Below are 12,225 nucleotides of genomic sequence, written 5' to 3'. Positions count from 1 at the left end.
AACCAGACAATAAAATCTATTGCTCCTTTTCTAACTTAAAAGGGCATTCTTTTTTTTTTTAATTTTTATTAGTGAAACACTATGAGATACAGTTGTAGACTTACAAATTTTTGTGCTTGGGTTTCAATTATACAATGATCAAGTACCCATCCCTCCACCAGTGCCCATTTCCCACCACCACGGATCCCAGTTTCCCTCCCACCCCCCAACCCCCACATCCCACCCTGCCTCTGTGGCAGGGCATTCCCTTTTGTTCTCTCTCTCCTTTTGGGTGCTGTGGTTTGCAGAAGAGACATTGAGTGGCAATGCTGTTTGTCCATAGTCCACTTTCAGCATGCATCTCCCATCCTGGAAGGATCCTCCCAGCACCCTTTATTTGGTGCTCCCCTCTCTATCTAAGCTGCCTTTTCCCCTAGCATGTGTGGTTGGCCTCCAAGCCATGGAGTAAACCTCCTGGTACTTATCTCGGCTATTCTTGGATGTAGTCTCCTAGTTTGTTACTTTATGTTCCCCGGATGAATGCAATCTTTCTATGTCTGTCTCTCTCTTTCTGACTCATTTCGCTTAGCATGATACTTTCCATGTAGTACCACTTGTATGTAAATTTCATGACTTCATCTTTTCTAACAGCTACATAGTACTCCACTGTGTAGATGTACCAAAGTTTCTTTAACCAGTCATCTGTTCTCAGGCACTCAGGTTTTTTCCAGATTCTGGCTATTGTAAAGAGTGCTTCAATGAACAAACGAGTGCAGATGTCACTTCGAGTATACTTTTTTGCCTCTCTAGGATATATTCCCAGGAATGGTATTGCTGGGTCAAATGGGAGCTCAATTTCTAATTTTTTGAGAATCGTCCATACTGTTTTCCAAAAGGGCTGAACCAGTCGGCATTCCCACCAGCAGTGAAGGAGGGTCCCTTTCTCGCCATACCCACGCCAGCACCAGTTGCTTTTGTTCTAAAAGGGCATTCTTAGCTTGGACCTTAGGGTCATCCTTCTGAAAGTCACAATGTACAGGTGCAGAGAGTGAAGAACTTCTGCAGTTAGATACCTAGAGAGAATTCTCTCAGTGACCCAAGAGCCTATCCGGAAGGAATTCCAGGGCTTTTTTGTTATTCCTGTGGTGGTGGCTGTTGTTTTCATCTATCTTCCCTGACGATTATTTGCAGAAAGAAAAATCTGCCTCAACGTACATTCTGGTAACTCAACACTGGATGATTAACAAACTGCTCATTGGCCAAAGCCAGTTAAAATTAACAGCAGACCTTGTGTCCCTGTATCCCCCCCACCAACAACTTAAATATGTAATCAGCTCCTCATAATCGCACACAGTCTCTTATTCTAAAACCTAATCAAAAATGTTACTCATTCATTACCAAAAGTTTAGGGCAAAAACTACCCCACATGCAGTGTGTGTGTGTACGTGTGTGTGTGTTTGTGTGTGTATGTGTGTATGCGTGTGTGTTTGTGTATGTGTATGGAAATAAAGGACTATGATTTTTCACTGGGAATACTACAGAACCCAACTCCAGGGAACTATGAAATCCTGGTCAGCTGAAGTCTTGATAAAGGACTAATACTGGAGTGTATTAATTTTACATGGTAAGAACTTGACTTAGGCTTCCTTTCAAGAGGCACTATGTAATGAGTTTCCTATTAACTGACCAGTCTCCATACAACACTGATACCGGCAATAGAGCCTGGAGTTTCAGTTATTAACAAAGCTGGTGTCTATGGCTCGACCCTTCTTGTCAGTCATGTAGCTGAAAGGTCTGGCAGAAGTTACCTCCTTCAATACAGGACCTTGTTCGTTTCCTTTATGGTCCAACCAAGAGTTTGCCTTTTATTAACCCCAATAATTACCTAGGAAAATGGTTCCCACATAGCAACCAAGTGTTTTTATCAAGTCCAATAGGCAAAAAAGGGTGGGAGAGGACTGCATTGATAAGAGTTCCTCCTTAGTGGAACAATCAGTGACGGTGGATAATGAGGGACATGATGTTATCAATATACTTGATTCCTAAATCCTGGTTAAAAAGTATAAATGAAGAAGGCAGTGCCCCAATCTCCAGAAATGTGAAAATACCTCAAATTCACCTGCATTTGCAAAGTAAAAACTTGGACATGGAGAACTCAGGTCACAATGAAATCTGTCGATAAAGCCTAAGGACAAGGGTCTGGAACCATAGTACAGTGGGTAGGGCGTTTGCCTTGCACACGGCCAACCTGGGTTCGATTCCCAGCATCCCACATGGTCCCCCGAGCACTGCCAGGAGTAATTCCTGAGTGCAAAGCCAGGAGTAACCCCTGTGCATGGCCGGTTGTGATCCAAAAAAGCAAATAATAATAATAATAAGGCTAAGGACAGAGCTGTGAGAAAGCCCAAAAGGTAGAGTGGCCGAAGGGGTAGAGCAGCACCAAGGGGGGGAGGGAGGGAAGAAAGAGAGTGAGAGAGGGAAGGAGGTAGGGAGGCAGAGAGGGCAAGCTGAGCTGCAATGTGCATACACACTGGCAAAGAGGGGGAACCATCCATGGGAAATAGGGCTAGGGAGGAGAATCCCAGGGAGAGACAGCGCTCAGAAGATCCCAGGGTCAAAGGGCATATGAGCAATGGAAAGATTGGCTGGCCTGAGCCACAGCCCGCTGTACACCCAAAGGATTTGGATCTGAACATTCCAGTGCAAACACACCCTTAGGCCCTGAAAGCAGAAATGGCTATGAAGGTGGAGGGCGGACAGGAAGAAGTGGACAGCCCATGGTGAAGGTGGTGGGCATGATGTGGTAACACTTTCTCCTTAATGTATAAACACACCCGTGCAAACCACTATGACCTCAGTAATAATAAAAAATAATTTTGCTTATCTATTCTAGATGAAGGGCTGGAGCGATAGCACAGTGGTAGGGCAATTTGCCTTGCAAGCCACCGGCCTGCCGAGCCAGGTTCGATTCCTTCGCCCCTCTCGGAGAGCCCGGCAAGCTACCGAGAGTATCTCGCCCGCATGGCAAAGCCTGGCAAGCTCCCTGTGATGTATTCAATATGCCAGACACAGTAACAACAATTCTCACAATGGAGACGTTACTGGGCCCGCTCAAGCAAATCGATGGACAACGGAGAACAGTGCTACAGTGCATCCTAGATGAAGCCACTGAGATCATTTTTGTTTTTTTTTGCTTGGGGGCCATACCCAGCAGTGCCCAGGGTTTACTCCTGGCTCTGCATTCAGGGCTCACTCCAGGCAGGGCTCAGGGAACCAGCTGGGGTGTCAGGGCTAGGGCCTGGGTTAACTGCGTGCCAGGCCAATGCCTTATCCACGGTACTATCTCTCCAGCCCCCACTAAGAGATGGTGAGCCAAGGAGTCAGGTCCATGTTTCAAAGGGCTGTTTCAGCATCTAGGTGGTGACGGATAGGATGGGCGGGGGTCAGGGGGTGAAGCAATAGTACAGCAGGTAGGGTGCTTGCCTTGCATGCAGCTGAACCGGGTTTGAACCCCAGCATCCCATATGGTCCCCAGCACTGCAAGGAGAGATTCCTAAGCACAGAACCAGGAGCAAATCCTGAGCACCTCCAGGTGTGGCCCCCAAACCAATACCCCTCTCCAAAAAAAGTGTCCCAGAGATAGTCTCTGGTGTCCCCAGGAAAAAGATAACTGAGGGATCCTTACACATGCATAGGTGTCATCATAAACCTCAAAGGCAGAAGGAAAGGAATCTCCCTGGAGATTTCTTATTCAATAAGGGGACAACATGGGATCAAAGTGGCATGTATGGGAACAAACTTCTTTTTTTTAAGGCCAAAAAAACAACTTGTCTAACTGCTATCCATAAAAGCTAGCTGGCTGACAGGCATGCAAAAGTCCACTCTCTACTCTTCCCACTCTTAGAAAAATTCAAGTCCCTTACTCGCCCCTCAAAAGGTACAACAGGACTTCAGGGTTGAAAGGGATTGTTCCAGTTCCTTGACTTCACTTTATTACCCATTAAGGGAAAGTAAAGTAAAAGTAAAGTAAAGGCCCTCCCGTTGATCGTCGATTTGCTCGAGCGGGCCCAGTAACGTCTCCATTGGAGACTTTGTTGTTACTGTGTCTGGCATATCGAATACGTCACGGGTAGCTTGCCAGGCTCTGTCGTGCGGGCAAGATATTCTCGGTAGCTTGCCGGGCTCTCCGAGAGGGGCGGAGGAATCGAACTCGGGTCGGCCATGTTGGCCGCTTGTAAGGCGAACGCCCTACCCGCTGTGCTATCGCTCCACCCATTAAGGAAACTGAGGTCTAAATGATTAAAGTGGTATTTTCACAACAGAGTGATTAAGAGAATATATTTTTAAGCATTACACATGTTAGGCTGGAGCGATAGCACAGCGGTAGGGCATTTGCCTTGTACGCAGTCTATATGGCTGACCCGTTTTTGATTCCTCCGCCCCTCTCGGAGAGCGCGGCAAGCTACCGAGAGTATCTCGCCCACACGGCAGAGCCTGGCAAGCCACCCGTGATGTATTCGATATGCCAAACACAGTAACAACAAAATCTCCAATGGAGACGTTACTGGGCCCGCTCGAGCAAATCGATGAACAACGGGAGGGCCTTTACCTTTACCTTTACCTTACACATGTTAGTTTTGATTTATATAATATTAAGTAACAAATATTTCTTCTGTTGAGAAGGAAATTCACATAGTCTAGTGATATTTTTACCAAGCAGATTAAATAAACAGCAGTATTTTACCAGGTAACCATGGTAGAATCATGAAACTGCCATAATGGAATTAAACAGTCAGAGAATGGGGGAGGGGGGAAATATATGTACAGAAACATTAAAGATCTTTGTAGTTACATGCAAGTAGATTACAACATTTTTTTAAAGCCACCAATGGTCTTGAATTCTTACTCTGTCGCTTGGAGTTAAGAATCTAACCTACAGAGGTTGAATGCATCAACAAAGTGTATTCTATAATTATTCCATATTTATACTTTGCCTTGCATGCGGCCGACCTGGCCAACCTGAGTTCGATTCCTCCGCCCCTCTCGGAGAGCCCAGCAAGCTACCGAGAGTATCTCGCCCGCACGGCACAGCCTGGCAAGCTACCCATGATGTATTCGACATGCCAAACACAGTAACAAGTCTCACAATGGAGACGTTACTGGGCCCGCTCGAGTAAAATTGATGAACAACAGAGAACAGTGCTACAGTGCTACACTAAGAATTATTCTTCAATATGATAGCTTTAAAAATACTTCTACTGCTATGGATTCCAAAATCTATTTTTAGAAAATAAGTGTAAAATTATTTTATACAAATTAGGTGACATTAATATAACCATTATTATAATTCTTTTTTTTCTTTTTGGGTCACACCTGTTGATGCACAGGGGTTACTCCTGTCTCATGCACTCAGGAATTAATTACTCCTGGTGGTGCTCAGGGGACCATATGGGATGCTAGGAATTGAACCCAGGTGGGCCGCATGCAAGGCAAACGCCCTACCCTCTGTGCTATCACACCAGCCCCAACATTATAATTCTCTAACAGGCCAGGGACATAGCTCAGAAGTAGAACAATTGCCTGGCATGTATGAGAACACTAGGTTTGATTCCCCAGCACCATAATATATACCTGTGCTTGTGTGTGTATGTGTGTATGTGTGTATACATATATATGTCTATATGTTATGAGTCCTACAGATGTATATTAGACTTTCATCCAATCTCTAAAACAATCCTATTTCTTTCTTAGAATAATTTGATAATACTTTTCAGGAAATGTAAGTTTTAATATGCATATATAAAACAGTCAATGAGTTCACACTTAGTGTTAATTCAAAACACAGTGTACTGAAATGACCAGTTCAAATCCAATTTTTGCATTGTCTTGTTTTGGGCCCCTCAAACTTTATCTCACAAATTTCTGGAATACATATACGTTTCCAATAATGAATAAAAGCTCATCTTTTACTTTGGTTGAGGTTAGGAATCATGGTAAGTCATATTTCTGAGAGGAAGACGACACTCAAGAGACTAATTAACCATTCTGAAGGCTTTGGGGTTTATTAAGATGGGTTAAACAGAGGCCAGAGAGACAGTACAGTGGACAGGCTGCTTGCCTTGCATGCGGTCAACCTGGGTTCACTCCCCAACACCCCATAAGTTTCTCTAAGCACTACCAGGAGTGACCCTGAGCACAGAACCAGGACCAACCACAAGAGTAGCCCAACTCAAACAAAAAAGCTAAACATACACAGGGCATTTGCCTTGCACGTGGCCAACCTGGGTATGATCCCCAGCATCCCACATGGTCCCCTGAGCACTGCCAGGAGTAATTCCTGAGTGCAGAGCCAGGAGTAACCCCTGTGCATCGCTGGGTGTGACCCAAAAAGAAAAAAAAAGTTAAATATACACATAGATAATTCTTAGTATTAGAGCCACATTCTAAGTGACAAAACTAGTTTGCAGAAATCTCACCACCATGGTTTCCACCAAAAAACTTGATCACAATTTCAAACTGCTCTGTAAATAGCAGTGTTGAATTGAAAGTCAACTTAAAACCCCAATTTTATAGTCTGGAAACTCTGCTGATACAAAATGAAACAGTAATAAATTACAAGTTGTCCCAGTGAACAAGAGGCGCCTGCCTCTCTGGCCATTAGGTGTGTTCAAGGTGTAGTTTTGGTTTCACCCAGTTTCTCTCTTTTTCATCATTTCACATTCTATTTTGATGTGCAGTGCCCTGCACTTCCTGTTACTACATCTTGATATTCTACGGCAAATCATGACTCATTCTGAAATCATCGAGAAACTCATCAAAATCCCAGATTTCACAGCAGACATGAATTCAGGCTTTCAAGAGGACAGCATTCTTAGAACATTACTTGGCACCACAGAGACAAAAACACTGAACAAGTCCATGTAGAATTTATGCCAATCCGGTATGGACTCAACACGTTTATTAGATTAATAAATACAAGCTCTGTGTGTGGCGAATTCGGTCGTTCGGACTAGTAATTAAAATGTGTCACAGAAGACAGGAAAGGACAGTAAGTCACACACAGAAAGTACCAAGCATGACTCCAATTAAAAACGTTATGCATGTGCATGGTGCACATGTGTGTATGTATAAGTCCACACATATGCATTTTTAAAAGACAAAAGAATCCATACCAAACCATTCAAGGTAGAATTATGAGAGATTTTTTTCTTTGTGATTTTTTAAATTAGTTCTAAGATAACTGACATTAACATATTTGGTAATGGGGGAAATAACTTTGAAAAATATTGCGATGTTAGTGTGATTTCAAATATGTTATAAATCAATGTAAAAAGCAAAGAGGAATTCTTCGTAATGACTTTAAAACTTCTTGCCTGAAGTACGGAGAAAAGAAAAGGATCCTGGGCTCAAATGGTTATGTCACTGCTGTGGAGATGTGGGTATGAGCCTTTAGGAAGGGTGACCTCAGCTGCCTGAGGTCAGGCCAGAGTACCCATTTCTTTAAAAGTTTATTGAGGAACCCCAGGTCTGATAAGGGAGCATAGAGGGCTGACACAGTCCCTTGGACTGGAAAGGAACAAAGCTATTTATTCGGAAGCAGTAACTCACCATCAGCAAAAAAAAAAAAAAAAAAAAAAGCCCCTCTACTTACTCCAGGAAGTCCCATTCTTGAATAACTTTTGCCTAAGTGTTTTGGGTTTGTCAATAGGTAATGTTTTGAGTTGGTAAGGTACTGTCACTTACCACAGCACCTTATTAGCTTTTTTTAATCGGAGAGACGTAAATACAAGTATGTAGCACCAAACACAAAAACCAATAACGGATAGCTAAGAGTATTTTCATTTATACACTGCCTGGAAGTCTTTTAAAACCTATTTCAGGAAAAGATTCAAGTTCCCAAAAGTTAATACAAATATAAATTTCAATGCATGATCTCAGAGACACATTTACTGGATATTAGTTTTGAATTATTAACTTTTTAAATAAGAAAAAATATTTTAATAAATGTTTCAGAAACTTTAAAATTCAAATGAGGCTGGGGGAAGAAAAATCACTGCTCTCCCATAAGGCATTATGGTATTTAACAAAAACATCAGCAGTGTCAGGGGTAAGGTTTAACATAGCTCACAAAGGCTATACCAAGACAATATCATCATATGCACGTCATTCTACTGCATCTGATTGACCCTAGAGAAAGAAAATTCATGCATATTGTATTATACATGTGGCAGAAAATGTAGAGCTTTTGAAAGCCTTCTAAGTGCTGCATATAAAAGAACTATCATCGCCACTATTGATGCAATAAGTTTCTTGGTCTAAGCACTACAGACATTTGAAAAACTTTTTTTTTTGGAGGACGGGGCTGTCCTTGGAAGTTTAGGCAGCATCCCTAGCTGCTACCCTCAAAATGCCAACAGCGCCCCCTATAGTTATAACAAGATCGTGGCAAAAGTCCTTGGAAGGCAAGAAAGGATGGAAATGAAGCTGTGATTTAAACAGTAACTAAAGGAAGGAGGAATTCTCATCACCTCCGTCCCAAGGTAATGTTGGTCTGAGAGGAGAAAGCAGCCAATCTCTGTCCTGAAGGTAGGTTAGTGGAGTCTGTGAGCGCTGGAAAGCGTGCACCGTTTCCTATACGGTTCGCTCTCCTACTCATAGCTCCATGGCAACAATTTATTGAGCATCAAGTCAGTGCCTCAAAACGGCGAGGGGCATCCTGTGAGTCCACTGACTCACCCCCCAGCAGCTGTTTTTAGGACTTGCCTTGCCACCCTGCAAGAAATGCTGAGACCTTAAAAAAAAAAAAACAAGAAGCAGTAAATCCTTGTCAACGAAGGCTCCCCAGTTTCAAGAATGTCCCTTAAAACGCTGGACCCTTTACAGCAATGCTACACATGTCCAACATTTAGAGGCTGAAAAGGAAAGGGGGAGGGGAGCTTGAAGGCCTTTGCTATATTTGGCACAGAGAAACCTGGAGGGATGTTTGCAGGCAGAATCCTTACTGGAAATCTAAAATCACTTATGGACAGTCTGTCTGACCCCGTGCTCTCCTAAAACAATCGGTGATTTTATAATTCCCATAAACCAAATCTCTTAACTGCCCTATCCTCAAGAAATGTGTCCTGGGGTGGACAGAAGCATCCCAGGGTATTTTGTTGGGTGACAGCAGGGCTCAGAAGTGCACTGGAGAACTCTTAGGAGAGCTGTGAACCAGGCCTGGTCTCTCTGGACTCCCGTCTACCCCTACGCCCCCCACCCCCACCCTAAGGGCTCCCAACGACGTCTGAAGCAGAGACACGTGGAGGTTGGATGTGTTTGGGTGGCTGGGGCCACGGAACCGCGTTACATGCTCGCGCGTGCGCGTGCGCGCGCACTTACACACAGACACACACACACACACACACACACACACACACACACAAACACACACTTGCTCTCACACTCCAGCGGCAAAGCAAAACCTGCAAACCCGAAATCCAAAATGGCAAAGTGACTTCAAGGTTTTTCAAGATGCTGCCACCACCGCAAGGACCGCAGGGCGGCTGCCCCTCTAAGTAAATAAAGCCGTAACTTGTCTCCCCCTCCTGCGCAGGGCTGCCGGGCTGACAGTGGCCGTACAAAACCCCTCCTGTGCAGAGCAGCGGAAACTCCTAATGAGATTAGTTGGTGTGTGTGCAGACATTACTTAGCAATGACTAAAGGGGCTCTCTCTTCCTGCAGCGGCCAGTGGAAAATTCAAGGAACTTTTTCCCCCTGCAGCAGCAGAATCCCTTTAACCCTCTCCCCAGCCAACTCCAAAAACAACTCAGCTTCCCCCTGCCCCTCCTCCCAGAGTTGGGGTGCAAGGAGGGGGGGTGTAGTTAAAGACCCCGAAAGGGCCCTTTGCAAAGGGAGGAGGGTGGGAGGGGGTCGGCGAGGAAGGGGCGGGAGGGGGGCAGGGGAACCCCTCGAACACTACAAAGGAAACTGTACAAGGCACAAATACATAAACCTGAGAAGGAGCGAACCACAGTTTCTTTGTGAGCTTCTCCAGTGAGTCATTTTCAAGATGCTGTCTGCTGCCAGTTTCAAAGCGGAAGCGCATGGCAATTAGTCTTGCCGTTTCCAGACAAGCCAGAAACTCTCCCGACACTCGTTTTTTTTTTCTTTCTAAAAAGCCCCTTTTGCACTTTCTGAAATAACATTTTGCTCCCTGCGCCTGACTGCAGGTTGTCCTCGATGACTGGGTCCAGGAAAAAAAAAAAACCCAAAGAGACCTTTTCTAAACCCCCCCCTTTTTTCCCTTCTCCTTCTCTCCACCCTCCAAAACGTTCGCTCCCCCTTCCCCAAAAAGTTACAGCAGAAAAGCAGGCCCACAGCGAAGTGGCTCGGAGCGCCCCGCATCCGCTCGCCCCTTCCCCAAGCCACCGGCTCCTCCGGGACCCGCGGGTCGCGCGCCTGGGGCGGTGGTGACCCGGGCGGGGGTGGGGGTCACCTGCCCAGCGACCCCGCAAATTCTCGGCCGCCCGGCTCGCCCCGGGACCCCTCCCAGGCCCCGAGCGCCGGTGCCCACCGCCACCCCGAGGGGCGCCCCAGCTGACGGTCGGCGGGGCTCCAGCCTCCAGGCACGCCGTCCCTCCGAGTCTCCCGACCCCCTCCCCCCCAACCGCCGCGTGCAGCCGCCCCCTCCTCCGGGCTGGCCCCTGGGTGAGCGGGGTTAGGGGTGCAGCCGGGGGCGCCGCCAGCCTCCGGGGCCCGGCGCGCGGACGGGTGCGGGCGCAGGAGCATCCCCGCGGCGCCCCCTCCCCCGCGGCCGCTCCGCAACCCCCGGGGCCCACCGCCCCACCCCCACCGAGCCCCCGACGAGTGAAGGGGGGGGGGGGGGGAAAGGGCCAACGGGCCCCCGGGCTAAAACACCCCCCGGCGAAGTTTGCAACAGTCCGAGCAACAGGCAGCCCAGCTCGCAACCTACCCAGATGTGGGGGAGCTCTCAAGATCCTTCTTCGGGGGGGAGTTTCTAGGAGGAACCGGGCGAAAGCCCCCGACTTTCCATGCTGACAGGCGTCTGCAGACGGTCTGTGGCTCTTGTAATGAGATCCTGATTTTTCCCCCCCTGTTTTTTTTTTTTCTTTCTCTCGCTCCTTTTTTTTTTTTTTTTTTTTGCCTCCTGTGTGTGAGAGCAGGAAGTTGGAGCAGTCGGGCCGAGCCGGCTCACTTCCTTTACTGCATTATTCCCCAGGCGGTGTGCAGTCTGTGTAAACAGGCTTTTCCGCCCCGCGCCGCGCGCCCGGCCGCGGCTGTGCGCCGGGGCTGCCCGCCCGCCCAGGCCCGCGCATACCCGGCCCCGGCCCCGCGCTCGCCCGCACCGCGCCCCGCTTCCTGCCCGGCCACCCCCGGGGAGGAGCCTGGGCTCCCGCGGCCACTCGGCGCGGCGCGGCCCCTCCCCACCGGGGGGAGAGGGGGGGAACTCCTGAGCCCCGGCGAGCGACGGAAACCGGGTGCCCGGTGGAACACCCCCCTCCACCCCACCCCCCCCCCGCGCGCCCCGTCCACCCCGCCCAGTCCCTGTCTTGGTCACCACCGCGCCGGGCCCCTGCCAGGGGGGTCGTGTCCTGCCCCCTGGGCCTGGGCTGGGAGGCCCCGAAGTAGGAAGGCGACTGAACCGGCGGCTTTTGAGCCAGCGGGGATGGACCAGGAGTTGGGGGACACCAGGGGTGTTAGGGTGCACCGGGCCAGGAGCTGCTTTCCTGGGTAGTGCGGGTGGGATGTGAGGGCTTGGGATGAGATGTTGGTTGCTTTCGGCTGGGATTCTGTTTGAAAGCCAGGCTCAGCGTAGGGGCCCACTTGGGGGAAGAGGATGAAGAACTGGGGGTCCAGAATCCTCCGGGGATAGACCATGCTGTGTCCAGCCAAGGGCCCAGCCTTTGCTGGCTGCCCAGAAGCTAGAGGAAAACCGGCTGCAAACCGTGGGACCACTCTTGGAACACCCCAGGCTCGTGGCCTCCCCAAAACTCCCCTAAGAAGGGCACAGGCCAAGCCGGAAACCCCATGCCCTGTCCACTCCTTAAGGCTGAGAAGAGGGAGGTGGCCTGGAGGAAAGTGACCAGTCTCAGTCCCCCATCCCACCCTAAACAGCTCACCTTCTAGAACCTTCCAGCTCCACACCTCCTCCCCTAGAGTCGGACAGACAAGACCTCGGACTGGAGTTCCCAATTCTGGCCCTCTGGGGTGATTCTCAGCCCTGACTGAGGAGTATTTTGAAAACCA

General features: G+C 48.2%; 1 protein-coding gene across 1 annotated transcript in view; it reads right to left on the bottom strand.

The window, feature by feature from the left end:
• ELK3 (ETS transcription factor ELK3) overlaps positions 1-11,325 on the bottom strand; it is a 78,401-nt gene extending 67,076 nt beyond the window's left edge. Inside the window, exon 1 of the mRNA XM_056119856.1 lies at positions 10,931-11,325. The gene's annotated coding sequence lies outside the window, so the exon portion shown is untranslated. The remainder of the gene's footprint in view (positions 1-10,930) is intronic.
• Between the last annotated feature and the right edge of the window lie 900 nt (positions 11,326-12,225).

Source organism: Sorex fumeus, unplaced genomic scaffold, assembly GCF_029834395.1.
Source record: "Sorex fumeus unplaced genomic scaffold, SorFum_2.1 ptg000003l, whole genome shotgun sequence".
Classification (NCBI taxonomy): domain Eukaryota; kingdom Metazoa; phylum Chordata; class Mammalia; order Eulipotyphla; family Soricidae; genus Sorex; species Sorex fumeus.
This window is presented reverse-complemented; position numbering and strand designations above follow the sequence as displayed.